This window comes from Marmota marmota, unplaced genomic scaffold, assembly GCF_001458135.2.
Source record: "Marmota marmota marmota unplaced genomic scaffold, marMar, whole genome shotgun sequence".
Classification (NCBI taxonomy): domain Eukaryota; kingdom Metazoa; phylum Chordata; class Mammalia; order Rodentia; family Sciuridae; genus Marmota; species Marmota marmota.
In genome coordinates this window covers 61,877,705-61,889,825 of record NW_025999842.1, presented here as the reverse complement: position 1 = coordinate 61,889,825, position 12,121 = coordinate 61,877,705, and the positions used below count along the sequence as shown (strand labels likewise).

Below are 12,121 nucleotides of genomic sequence, written 5' to 3'. Positions count from 1 at the left end.
TCAAACTATTATTCCATTACATGAATTAATATACTAATGAAGTCAGAGCTTTCAGGAGCTAATCATTTTACCTCTGAACATTGATGCACTGTTTATCTCATGAGCTTTGGAGGACATTACAGGTCCAAATCTTAGCAATAAGTTGTAGTGATAGAAATATTACCAATAATTATTACTGATTGTGAGAGCAATTTGGTATAGTCCTAGAAAGTGTCAGTAGAGAGATATGAATGCTCTATCTCCAACAAACCTATGGTCATTCATGGGCAAAATAACAATTACTACAATATTTCTGAATGCCTTTTTCTACAGTTTGGTGCATCCTTAAAGGATGTTTCTCCAATGTGAATGAATGATAGTGCAAGAGAGTAAAGTAGACTCTACTTTAGTTATAGGTGTACACAATATCTTTATTTTATTTTTATGTGGTGCTGAGGATCGAACCCAGTTCCCCACGCATGCTAGGCAAACGCTGTACATCTGAGCCACAACCCCAGCCAATAGACTCTACTTTAGAAGGTAAAATCAGCTGCTAAGTATATTGCAGCTACTCCATAGTAAAGAGATGTTGACTACAGTATGAATAGATGATACAATGTCTAATTCACTGACATCAATTCCTATACCATTGTTAGGATTTTTCTATTTCCTAATGAAAAATTTACTATATTTTAAGCTTACCAGGAGTCAGTCACTACATTTATAAAACTGTGTGTATGCATATGTGCAGAGTATGCCAGTGCATAAAAGGAAGATATAAATTGTTCATATTATTGTGAGAATATTAATTATATGTAAAATTGTGGGAGGCAGAAGTTGAAAATGAACTACCAAAACATACAACCTAATAACTTGAGAAAAGATTACCTGAAATTTTTTTTTGTTAAATAAATTAAAAGGGGCGACTGGATAACAAACAAGCATGAAATTTTATAAAGTGGTATCACAACAGTTTCCTCTTCTAACCCAGCACTGCTAATTAATAAGACCCAGTCTCCCAGTAACATCAACTAACAAGTGTGAAGTGGGTTGGTGATGGGATAGAACAGGTCACTCAGACGTTTCTGATGTATTTCTCCTTCTGGATTCTTCTTGCTGAGAATGACTTGTCTGTATGTCACAGTACTCAAAATTATAGATGCCTGCTGGAAAATTTTGCCTCATTAAGTTCTGGCCTGTGATAAGCTGCCATAATTTTATAAAAAATAAAGAAGTTAGTTATTTGGCATGCATTTTGAAATACTTAAGTACTTCATGTGCATAAATTCCACTTGAATTTTTATTGAAATTGACACAAAGTGCATGCAGATTTAAAACTAACCTGGAACTGAGTTTTCCAACTTTGAAGAAGTAACTGAACCTGTTTGATTCTCAGTGTCTAGTAAAATGGGATCAGTCCATATCTCAAATAGTTGTCAAGAACATTCAATGAAAGAGTTCTTGGTATGATAGCTGGCAAATAATGCTTGGGCAATAAAATGCTTAATAAAGCATTTGTTCTTTCCCTCATCTTGGGTACCCACAATTACACTTAAGTAATGATTCAAATGTATGATATGTCAAGGTTATTGTACTGTCATGTGTAACTAATTAAAACAAACAAAAAAAGAACATAAAAAAAGTAATCTTTCCTAAGCTGATGGTCTCAGTTGTTATGTTTCTGCAATTTGTTTTCCTTTAAACATTTGAACTGGGGCTGGGAATTCCACTAGGGCCACAGCTCCAGTATGGCACTCTAGTGAAACAAGAGCCTACTAGGGAACATATATTCATTGGAGCTAGACATGGTATTACACGCAGTCACTGCGAAGTTCACCATCAGACATCTAGGCCAGCACCTTCATGCCAAGGCTAGGTCTGCTCTGTGTTCTAATTGCCATCTCTTTCATATGTTCCTAAACTTTGCCTTTATTATTCTTACTCTTCTTACATATTCCATCTGACAATAAACATACTCTTAATCCAACACTTTTATCTGACATTAGATCTTATTTGTGTGTTTGTGTGTGTGTATGATAAATAGGTTATTCTGAATATTTTAGTTTTAATCATTTGTTTCTGCATAGACACTCGGGATATGATGAGTACTTGTGAAAAACCAAATTAGCCCTTTCATCTGTGGGAAGAACAATTTACTTCTTTCTAACCAAATCATTTATTAGAAGGAAATATATGTCAGGGTCACCTTTTTGGAATTTTGTTCAAAATATTTGTTATGACTCAAATATTATCAAATGGAATGTGTTCCTTGGTTCTTCCTTGGAACCCATGTCTACCATCCAATTTTCAGATAACAAATTGTGGAAACCACATCTATCATTTAGTTATCAAATAACAAATTATGGTGTAATTTTTTCTATTGGATTTCTCTTTAACCCCAGAATTCAGCTTTTGTGCTTGATCATCCAACTTTTTATTCCTTCTGTCACTTGAAGTGGCTTGATAAATGGATGTCCAACTTAAAGCATGAAAACAAATACATGGATTCTAGTTCATCCCTTGATTTGGGGGGATATAAAGGAGTTCAACTTGCTCTAAGTCTCATTTTCCCCTCCGGTATAATGTGGGCATTTATTCTCATATAACTTCCTTTATTTAAACTTCCTGCCTGAAAACTTCCATAAAATCCTGAATGCAAGGGTCATTCTCACTGGGACTAAACGATTGTAGAGACTTTCGTAGGCGAGGATTTATGGTAATGGGACTTTAGATATTGCCTGTGATGCTGTACACTTGACAGCCTTGGGGACATAATGGATTAGGTGGCTTCTCCAATCTGCTCCCATCATTCAAGAAGAGCTCCACAGCCAACCTGAGGACCATTATTATAGCAGTAAGGATCTGTGGCTTCGATTGTTGGCTCTGTATCACATCAAAAGATATACTAGAGATTGAGTTGTTTAGACTCAATTGAGATTTGATTTTCCCTACTATGGAAGAAAAAATAAAATTCTCATTTCTAGAATTTTTTTTATAAAAAAATAATACTTCAAGATTATTCTAGGCCCTAAACTAATTAAGGAAGCAACTTCTTACAAGCAATGTGTTAAAAAAAAAAAAAAAAAAAAACCCTGAAAGTATCAGAGCCACACTTTGAATCTCTGTATCTCAAAATGACCTCTTTCTCAGGACTTTGATTTGAATCTTTCTCTTTTGTGAGGAAAAACAAAATCCTCATTTTCATTCTGCTTTGTAAGGACTTTCTTTCCCCTTTTCTATGCTTATCAGCATATCACTTTTAAAATCAGCTTAGCAGATTGACTGTGACCTTTTCAATTGAAACCAAACATCTTCCTTTTTATCAAGAGCAGGTTGTGGTTTGGGCATGAAATTACTCAAAGTGATTTATTAATGTTAGCATCTTAACACAGATTCACCCAGACCCACCTCACTGATGATTTTCCTGATAATAAAGAAAAAGGCCATCTCAGAATAGAAATAACAACTTCACATCTGAGCTGAATTTGCCTGTAGAATTTTGATTGGTTCATTCCAAATGACTCACTTTACAGTAAGTCCCAAGTTTGTGGTCAGAAATTTTAGGGTGTGAGTCAGACAGAAGAGAACCTTTATAAAACAGGAGCTAACTGCCTGGCATTCCACTCAGCAGTGCCATGAAAACCCAGGCAGGAATAAACTGGCTTCTGAATAGTCTTTCTGGGAATATCTGTATGTTGCAGAAAGCTCGTTCTTCCTGCAGAATATTCTGTGCTTTCCTGTGAGAGGGCTGTGGAAGCAGGACTTGCTCTGTTCTTATACTTTAATCACTGTGTGACAAAGCAGGATGATATTACTGTATCATCCAGCCAGCTGACAAGAAGAGATTAAACATTATTTCAACAGCAATACATTAAACCTCCAAATGAGCCCCAGGAACTGTGGTGACCTCCAACGAACCCTTGCTGTATGACTCAGAAGCAGGATGCAGCCAGGTTGTGGCCAAAATGGATTTTGAGAGGAGGCACATTCTGACTTTTCTGCTTCACTGAATTCACTCTGCTGTGGATCCAGAGCTCCCTGGCACAGAGAGAAAAACTGGCAGAGTCTCAGGCAGCATATTACTAAAAGGATTCAAAGCAAATTTATTTTAAAAAGAAATAAAATGCTGTCCACAGTGATTTAAAATCTTCATGGTCACCAGAAGTGCCTTTGGAATACCAAATTTTTTTGTTGAGCACCTACTGGGTGCCTTTCTAACAGAATGGAAACCCACATTGAAAGGGCAGCCTTGAAGTCTCTTTGGTCCCTTGTTCCTTCCACAAGGCAGATCATTTTTTTAGCTTGAGTTCAAGTCTGCCAATTTGCATTAGCATATCATCTGCCTAGTTACCAAGAAAATGTGCCTGAAGAAAAAAATAGGAGCATGTTCACGGTCATTAGGCTTGCATCATGAGCATGAATCAGCAGTTTGGAGATTGTTAAGGCTGGGGTTGAAGCAGGCTGGGGAACCGGTAGAGCATGCAGGAAAACTCCAGGCTGCCTGACTGTGCCTTACCACATCCTTTGCATAATATCCACCCTTGCTTAAGGAAGGGGCTGAGGAGGCCCATCACACAAGGACTTCCTATGCCTGTATATCTGCATTTCCTGATTCCTTGAACAAATACTGACCAACTGCGAAGGCGAAATGTGTATTTGACAGTAGTTATACATGAGTCTGTACTTCAAAGAAATGGAAATGAATGCAAAAAAAGTAAAAATTAATTTATTCCGATTTGCTTTGGATATTTTCTATCACTGTGTTTAAAAGCAGTGCTAATAGTGTGGCTGTTTTATGTCATGCACAATAAATGTATAACAGATGCAATACAGTTTTGAACTCCTTTAATGCAAGCAGCAATACAGATAATTGACTGTTTCATTCACTCCTGTATTTCCCATGTGGAAGACAATGCCCACCTCATGCTAAGCATTCAGGAAACGATTAACCAAAGGAGTTTGTCTGTCTTCCCTTCATCTTTGTCTTAGAACATTTCTCTATGTGTTGGTCCTACAAAATATGTAGGTGAAGTCATGACTGCATTGTTGAAATATAACATCTTGAAAGCACTTTTCAAACAAGCTCTCACAAAATATTCTTTAATACTTCATGTATCAGGTAGGGAAACTAAGGTCAAGTGACTTACCTAAGGTGAGAGGAGTTACTTGATGATAGAACTAGGCTTTGAACTCACATCTCCTTATTTTTCAGAGCTTCCTACTCTAGCACAGTTAACAAGGCTACTAGTCCAAAACTCTGCCACTTGGCATCCCTTTGGGCTAAGGCACTGGGCTGCAGTGTTGCCTTTACAGGGAATCTGAGATGAGGGGCAAAATGATTAGCTGACCCCATTATCAATCATAAACTTGCAGAAAGTTTTGTTTCATTGGATTGCTTTCTAAATAGTCAAGAATTTTGGAAGCAGCACCTATGGGAAACAAGGAAAGCCAGAGCAGAGATGGAGGGGGAGTGAAGGGGTGGCACCAGACACATGGATATAGGAGCCCTGGATGATCCCAGAGGGACAACTGGGGAAAGAGACAGGCAACACTCGAGGCAGATGACATTTTCTTCTCCCTTCTTCCCATGCCATCCTCTCCCTAATCTGTATGGATTGTCATGTTTTGTGGCTTCCCACCTGATGGGATTATTTGGATGGGATTATTTGAGGAATGCTCCCCTGGATGATATACTTTTGACAATCTAAATGCATTGAATGTGGACTTCTTTTTGCACTGGGGTCCCATGAAAGAATGGGAGCTTTTCTTACTTTTCAAAGCAGGTGGTCCTATTTTGAGTGTCCTCTAAGATAAAAACAAATTTATCAATCTGTATGTTGAAATATACCTTTATTTCTTTTTCCATTTAGAAAAAAATATTAAAAGTTTTGTACACTTTAAGGGACTGGGGTTGTGGCTCAGAAGTAGAGCACATGCCTAGCACGTGTGAGGCACTGGGTTTAATCCTCCGCACCACATGATAATAAAATAAAGATATTGTGTCTACCTGTAACTAAAAAATAAATTTTAAAAAAATTGAACACTTCAAAAGAAATTAGCAGAATATTTCCCAATATTGCACAGCCCAATTGGGAGACCAAACATCTTATGAGCAAAGAGAGAAATAAAATATTGTGAACCTAAACCACATATGCCTTTATCTTGGCTTTTAGCAGCCAACTTTATAAAATGTGATAAATCATTGAAATTTTTTTTAAAAGATGGGAAAATGTAAGTTAATGTCATTCAAAGGGGAGGGGGAACATTGTTATAATTTGTGTGCAATTTTTAAGTGATTCATAAATTAGACATTTAAACAGAAATATTTAAACCGAAATATTCATCTAGGTACTTTTTGGGTTTTGTCAAAAAGAATTTAATAGGACCTGTAACTGCTTTTGCTGAAATCCAGTTTAAATTTTTAGAAATAGGGTGCCACACTGCAGGATTTATCATCATAATTGGCAGATATTTGGGGACCAACTATTGTGGCATCATTTTATTGAAACCTCTTTGTAAGCACACATATGCGCCAGATGTGCTGGTTGGGGTAGAAGTATGGAACCAGATTGTGCCTTTGCTTCCATTAGAACTCCTCTTTCTCTCTAGCTGTGAAATTATGGACATATCCACTACTTTCAATGGATCTCAAGCAAGAGCAAGGTCTACCTGAACATAGTTGTATGTCTCAAGCAATGACTAGGTTTCTGCTCTGGAAAGTTTGCTGTCCTCCTCTACAAAGTAAAACTATTAGTTTAAGCTGATATTCTATGATTAGAGTGAGGTTAGAATGTCACCATGACTGTGAAAGCCCTTTATAAATGTAGAATGCTGTGCAAATTGATGCTGCTATTTCTAAGAGGTCTTGGTGACATTGGTGGTTCAAATATGAAAGCATTCCCAGAATTAAAATGTATTTAAACATATTTAATAAGTGTATGTGATTTTTGCATTAGCACCTGTGTAACTATAACAAATTTTTTTCATTTGTTTTGTGATAAATATAAAATTAGAAAATCTGGGCTACCGTCTATACTTTATGTAAGTCATTAAACCTTTCCAGGACTTACTTTTTCTTTTATGAAACATAGAATTTGGATTGGGGCACATTTTAAAATCATGATACTAAAAGAAATATAGTGAGACAGCCTTCTATAAAGGTTACTGATGTAATAGTTTAAGATAAGGTAATAATTAGGAGAAAATAATTCAAGTTCTCAAAATCATAGTTTCTGCTACAATTGGAGGTGGTTGTTCCTCAGGAGCCATCTATTTGAGACTTAGTCCTTAGTGTGGCATCTTTAAGAGGTGGAGCTTAATGGGAGGTCCTCAGGTTGTTGTCAACACTGCTCTAAGAATGGAGTAAAGCAGTTCTCTTGTTAGGACCCTGGTTATTTTTACGAAAGCATTGTTATAAAAGCCTGAACTTGTCTCCACACAGTTTTTCTCTGACTTCCTGATAAGTGATATGATTTTTTTCTTCTACGTGAACTCCTACCATTGCCCTCTGCAGTGAGATGATGCAGCCATTGAGGGCAGATGTCCACGCCAGAGTCTGCACCATGCTGTTTGGACTTCTGGCCTCCAAAATTGAAAGCTACATGAATTCCTTTTCTTTATTAAGTTAACCTGACTCAGACATTTGTTATAGCAACAAAAAAAATGGACTAATACAATTTCCACATAAGAAATATGACTGTTCCTCCTGAAGGAACAGAAAAAGGAGAAGAGGGGCTTGGCACTCCGCTAAGCAATCGTAAGAAGGACACATGTTTTGTGTGAGAAGACACATGTATTTATGCAGAAAGCACTTTGCACACGTGAGCAATGATTATCTTGGTGAAGGAGAGGTGATCTAGAAAGTATCTATGAGAATCAAGTTAGCTTTTCAGAAGGGATGGAAACTTCAATCAGGAAACAGTGGATAGAATTTGTATGTTAAAACGGAAAGTTGTGTTCTAAGCACTAAGTATCAATAATGATATCAGCCTTTTTTCTTGAAACTTTGTTGACTGAATTTGGCATCTCCCCTTAGAGTAATATCTTATCTCCTGTTTCTCAGTTATAGCTGAACATGAGTGTGGAGTCAGAGGTGGAAACAGTAGGGAGAGTTGAGTCAGCACACAGTGGCATGGAGACATAGGAAGAACACAGAACAAGAATCCAGATACAAATAGATATGGAGACTCTGCCTTGCAAACACAGTTGGAAGGATCTTTGATAGTATTCATCCTTTACAACTAAGGAAGCTGTCCAAACAACTCCAGGCCCATCTTTATCTTCACTTCCAAAATAATTGAGAAAACACACGATCTTATTCTGTGTTAGTGAAGTCTATGCTTTTGGTTTTAGCTTTTCAATGGAGGGAGGAATAACAGCGGACAGGGGAAAAAAAAGTCCTAAATCATTTAGGAAGAGGGAAGCAGAACTAGAAATAGTCTTTGTGGAAAGAATATAATATTGAAAGTAAGCAAGAAGGTAAATTTTATTGCAAGAGTAATGAGGAACAAATCAATACAAGGTAAAGTAAGTGCCAAATCAGAGGAAAGAGTAGAGACAGAAACATTTTTTTGGACTTGTCAAAACAACTCATTATTGTACAGTCCATGCCAAGATCCTCAGAATCAGTACACTTATTTGTACTTGTTCCCCAGACCACTGTAACTATTTGGTTTCGGCATCCACTTCTCCTGCAGACAGGCATTATGACTTGATATTCTGGATTCTGTGTCAGCCACTACACTTGGCCACTCAAATGTTTTACTTGGATCATGGCCCTGGCACAGGTTTATCTTCAAGTTCATACTAAAGCCCTATATTATAGTGGTTTGATTGTCATTTAGTGGATTTAAATCATCCTGAGCAATAACTTGCCTACTTGCCTTCTGTTGAGTGGCTTTAGAATCCATTTGCTCATGCCTCCAGTCATCAGGAGTGTCACCCAGACATTTCTGGAGAGGCGAATTGACAGCCACCTTTCTTACAGGATCACCTGTGATATGACACAAAACATAACCAGGACTTAGAAATTCTATCTTTTGCCAGGCATGGTGGTGCATGCCTATAATCCCAGCAGCTCAGGAGGCTGATGCAGGAGGATCATGAGTTCAAAACCAGTCTCAGCAACTTAGGGAGACCCTAAGCATCTTGGGGAGACCCTGTCTCAAAAAAAATAAGACTAGGGGGCTGGGGGTGTGGCTGAGAGCTTGCCTAGCATGCATGATGCACTGGATTTGATCCTCAGCACCACATAAATATAAAATAAAGATATTATGTCCACCTAAAACTAAAAAATAAATACTAAAAATAAAACAGACTGGGGATGTGGTTCAGTGGCTAAGTGCCCCTGGGTTCAATACCTGTTTTGTTTTGTTTTTTGTTTGTTTGTTTTTAAGAAAAAAGAAAGAAAGAAAGAGAAATTTTATCTTTTGAATTTCTACCTCTGATTATTCCACGAAAAGAAAATGTCTAACAATATCTTGAGGACATGGAGGTTTAAAGCCAGACTGGGGCCCTTAAGAAATCATCAAAGTGCTTCTTCTTCTATTTTGCAATTGAGAGAACCCTGGATAGAATAGTTGCTACTCATCCAAGGTCACACTTAAGCTATGAGGGGAGCAGAATAAAACTTGTGTCTTCTGATTTCCAGAATTGTCCTGTTTCTTTCTCTCAGTATTACCTCATCTAAATATTAAAATACTATGGAATATACTGTGCAGATTCTATTATAATTGAGCATATTTTTCTATAAGTAAATTTTTGTTATGTTCTGCTCAAATTTGGTTAAAACTTTATTTTCTAGCATTGACTTTGAGATTTTTCCAAACACTCAGAGACACCATGTACAAAGACACAGCGTGCAGCATACTTAATGTCAAACGTACTTGCTGCCAGAATGATCAAGACAGAAAAGAGAATTTCACATAAAGGCAGACATAGGAACAAATCTCCAACTTGCTTTATTTGAGAAGTACACTGAAGATAAGTGGATGATGTTCCTCTGAACAAGTGTAAATGGATAAGGTACTCCATCATCAGACTGCCTTGTGATTTAGCAGGTCTGCATCCAAAGATATCTCTAAATGCACATAAATGACTCAGGCTCTGTAAGCCAGAGAGAATGACAGGATGGCAAGAGATCAGTTAATATCTCAGATAGTTGGTGCCAAGAGGATGGAAGTAAAAATTGAAAGATGCAATCTATAGCCAGATCTGGGTTTAGAACATTAGTAAGGAAATAAATACTGAAATTTCAGAGCATGTATATCCAAGAGGAAGCCATCTTGGTGGAAATGGTGTCCTAAAGGATAAATGAGGAAAGTCACTTTCTAACAATTGTTATTGGTGGCACCAAAATTTCGTTGCAGATTGTCCTGAGGGTTTTAAATCATGCAACTAAATAAGTCCTCTTTTGCATAGACTGAAGTTACTTGTGCTTAATCAAAGGAATCTGCAGGAAACCAGGTCTTCTAAATTTCCTCAGCTTACTAAAATACATTGATATAAAAATAATAAATTTAGTCCTCAGAATTCCAAATTTGAGGGGCTGGGGTTGTGGCTCAGTAAGCACTTGCCTAGCATGCATGAGGCATTGGGCTCAATCCCCAGCACCACATTAAAAAAATAAAAATAAACAAATAAATAAAGGTATTATGTCCATCTACAACTAAATTTTTTTTTAATAAGTAAAATAAAGTTTAAAAAAATATGGCTGCAAATTCTTTAAAAAAAGAATTTCAAACTTGATAAAGAGGTTTATAATTTTATCCTATTTATGAGATAAATTTTATTTCCCCTTATGTGTTGAAGGAGTTTCTAATCCTTAGGATCTAGGACCAAGGACCTTCCAAGAAAATAGTACAGTTTAAGAAACATTTTTAAAAAATTTGTCACCAGTCTATTCCCTACAGACATAAAAATATAGGTGGGTGAAGTTACTGTATTATAATAAACAGTAGATGCTATATTTGTAATATAAGTGATTGGTTTCAGCTATATGTCAAAGTTTATCTCTAAGTAATATTTTCTCTAGAGAGGTTCAGCAGCTGAATATCCCAACACTATTGATGTTTTTCAGAAACTTAAACCAAGTATTTTGTTACTCTCCAAATGAATGGGTTTATTGTTTGTTGATTGTCTAGTTACATGTAATAAAATCTTTGGCCTCCAAAGAAAGGACATTCAGTATCTATAATTCCAGGGAAGACTATGGCAATGGGACATACCTCCATGACTGTCTATTGCTCTTAGCACCACTGAGTTCTACCAACAAAAATGTCACACATTTCTCTAGCCAGGTAAAAATGGACTCTGCTTTCTCAAGGACTTACAGATGTCCCCAAACTCCACTCTTCCTTCTCAAATGTAAACATGAGAATCATCTTTGAAGAGGTAAGAAACTTTAATACTTCATTTCTCTCTTTGTCTAAGAATTCATTTCAGGAGGTGAAGAGATGGTATTAATATTTGTGTTTTATTCCTTTCTTTTGAGTCTGAGTCTCTGTGTGAAGGGCCATCTGTTGAGGGGATGAAAGAATCTGTTCAAGCTTGATTTACTGGACTAGAATATGATTCCTGATACAAACCAAGATAGAAGGGAGCATTGCTGATTTCTACATGGAAAATAAATCTGCTTGAACAGAAACTTGAATACTCCATCTACTTTGATGGACCAAAGATGTTCAATTTCCCCTTTTACAATGTCATGGCTATTTGTCTACCACACAAAAGCATGTTGAATGAATGAGAGGTAGATGTTAAAAAACAAAACAAAACACGTTTTTGCATCACCTTTATTGCCTGACTAAGGAAAATTACTTCATGTTTGTCTGCATTCAGTTAATCTTTCAACATGAGATTTCATCCAAAAGAAGTTGTGATTTTAGCCAAGGTTATCAACAGAGCCTGGACTTTAGAAGATGTCACTTTGGTTTGTAAAACAGAAAGAAAATAACCTGTTTATGTATTTAATTCCATTTTCACAATGTATATCTTTTTAATGATTTTTAAGCAGAAATAGGAGACTCTGTAATGTAATGTTAAAAATGTATAACTATTCTTTGCCAAGGGAAATGAAATTGCAAGAGAAAGTAGACAGGGAACATCATGGGGCAGAAAAGAAGGGTATAAAGGTGAACATACT

General features: G+C 36.7%; 1 long non-coding RNA gene across 3 annotated transcripts in view; it reads left to right on the top strand.

Moving 5' to 3' along the window:
* The window catches only part of LOC125615498, a 263,521-nt gene that overhangs the window by 202,728 nt on the left and 48,672 nt on the right, over nucleotides 1–12,121 (top strand). For all 3 annotated transcript variants that reach the window (XR_007346118.1, XR_007346117.1, XR_007346119.1), the window contains exon 3: nucleotides 11,273–11,370. This is a non-coding gene — a long non-coding RNA (uncharacterized LOC125615498). The remainder of the gene's footprint in view (nucleotides 1–11,272; nucleotides 11,371–12,121) is intronic.